Source organism: Pholis gunnellus (assembly GCF_910591455.1).
Source record: "Pholis gunnellus genome assembly, chromosome: 21".
Taxonomy (NCBI): domain Eukaryota; kingdom Metazoa; phylum Chordata; class Actinopteri; order Perciformes; family Pholidae; genus Pholis; species Pholis gunnellus.
Genome location: NC_136548.1, coordinates 19,957,616 through 19,960,115, shown reverse-complemented (window position 1 = coordinate 19,960,115; position 2,500 = coordinate 19,957,616). Strand labels below are relative to the sequence as shown.

The window sequence follows — 2,500 nt, the reverse complement described above, 5'->3', positions numbered from 1 at the left end:
CTCTGTGAGGAATGCACTGAATGATGGGAGAAAGTACGGCAACTCTGCGAGACTTCTGATTGGCCGACTCCCTCAGGGCCTGCCCTATAAGGACTAAAGCGAGGAAGAGAGGGAGGAGGGAGGGAGGAGGGAGGGAGGAGGGAGGGAGAGCGGAGGAGGGAGGAGGTAGGAGGCCCAGGCCATGTTTGGGATGGAGGGATGGATGGAGGAGGTGCAGAGTTGATATACTCAGTCGCAGCAACTTAGACTCTCACTTCTGTCCTGCCCCCCCACGTCCCACAGGCCCTTCACTACTACGGTAAGACCTCCATCACCTCCTCCATCACCTCCTGCTTCACCTCCTTTCATCTGTGCTCCTCTCTTCTCACTGTAAATATGACAAACTCTGCAAAATGTCTTCTGCTGTCTCCTCTTTGAACATCTGATCTACTCTTCCTGTCTCACCTCCTCTTCACCTCCTCTTCACCTCCCCTTCACCTCCTCTCCTTTAAGTATAACTGTGTTAAAAACTTGCATCATGTCGTCTTTTCTTTACTCTCTTAACCGGTCCTCCTTTTCTCCTCTCATTGTGCTGCAGACGAACTGTTGTACCTTGTTTCACCTCCTCTCTAAAGACCTCTTGTACCTTGTTTCACCTCCTCTCAATTGAACTGAAGATAGTTGTTTTCTCCTTTGACACCTTCTACTCCTTCATCTCCTCCATCTCCTTTACTGTCTCCTCTCCTCCATCATCTCCTCATCATCTCCTTTACTGTCTCCTCTGCTCCTCCATCTCCTTTCCTGTCCCCTTTGCTCCTTCATCTCCTCCATCTCCTTCCCTGTCTCCTCTGCTCCTTCTCCTCCTCCATCTCCTTCCCTGTCTTCTCTGCTCCTTCTCCTCCTCCATCTCCTTCCCTGTCTCCTCTGCTCCTTCACCTCCTCCTCCATCTCCTTCCCTGTCTCCTCTTCTCCTCCTCATGTTGAGGCTTCACATTCACAGCTTGACACCAGAATTCACTCTTATTGTGTTTTTAGAGGCGATGTTCTTCCTGTTCTGCTGAGTCACAGTTAGTTTAGTTTAGTTTAGTTTAGTTTAGTTTCGTCTCTTTCTAAAGAGTCTGAGACTCAAAGAGAGGAAGGTTTCCTCTTGGTGAGTGTGGAGGTCTGGTGTGGAGGTCTGGTGTGGAGGTCTGGTGTGGAGGTCTGGTGTTGAGGTCTGGTGTGGAGGTCTGGTGTGGAGGTCTGGTGTTGAGGTCTGGTGTTGAGGTCTGGTGTGGAGGTCTGGTGTGGAGGTCTGGTGTGGAGGTCTGGTGTGGAGGTGCTGAGTCGAAGCTTTCGTTGCCTTCATGGTGACTTTCTGCCCTGAGATGTGACTGACAGGCCCTTACAAACCAAACTACGGAAGCCCAGAGGAACAAACTCATCTCTTTCTTTAGGTCAATTTCATCGACATTCAAATATTTTGTTGTTTAAATAATGATCCTGAATAATAATTCAAATGTTTTAATGTTTGATGGTCTTCATCACGATGAAGCATTATACAGTTAAGATAAGATCAGGATTTATTGATCTCAATTAATGAAGTCATTCAAACCTATCGTACCTATTTAAAGATGGAGACAGGAGGGACATGAGATTTATTCATTTAAATAAAGTAATTATATAAACTATTGATCTGTGATCGGTTCTAAAGGTTTATTGATTATAAGAACAGATTCAACATCCATGTTTCACTTTAGGCTTTAAAGATAATATATATATATAACATATACATTTCTATACATATACACACATATACATATACATACATATACATATACATACATATACATATACATACATATACATATATATACATACATATACATACATATACATACATATACATACATATACATTTATATACATATACATTTCTATACATATACATACATATACATATATATACATATATATATACATACATATACATATACATACACATACATATACATACATACATGTACATACATACACATATATGTGTGTGTATGTGTGTGTATGTATATGTATGTATATGTATGTATATGTATATGTATATATATGTATGTATATATATGTATATGTATGTATATGTATATAAATGTATATGTATGTATATGTATGTATATGTATGTATATGTATGTATATGTATATAAATGTATATGTATGTATATGTATGTATATATATGTATGTATATGTATGTATATGTATATAAATGTATATGTATGTATATGTATGTATATATATGTATATAGTTGAGGCCACAATGCACCAACTCTCTCCTGCTGAAATATTTGAATCCCAAATTGAATGATTAAATATGATCACTGCGAGGGAGAGAGACAGACAGACAGTAGAGAGACAGACAGTAGAGAGACAGACAGTAGAGAGACAGACAGTAGAGAGACAGACAGTAGAGAGACAGACAGACAGACAGTAGAGAGGGCGAGTGAGACAGACTGAACTCTGAGAGAGAAACTACCAAACACAGTCGGGAC

The 2,500-nt window shown here is 40.5% G+C and overlaps 1 protein-coding gene across 1 annotated transcript in view; it reads left to right on the top strand.

Moving 5' to 3' along the window:
* Nucleotides 1-268: 268 nt before the first annotated feature.
* The window catches only part of acta2 (actin alpha 2, smooth muscle), an 8,410-nt gene continuing 6,178 nt past the window's right edge, over nucleotides 269-2,500 (top strand). The window contains exon 1 of the mRNA XM_079182119.1: nucleotides 269-298. The gene's annotated coding sequence lies outside the window, so the exon portion shown is untranslated. The remainder of the gene's footprint in view (nucleotides 299-2,500) is intronic.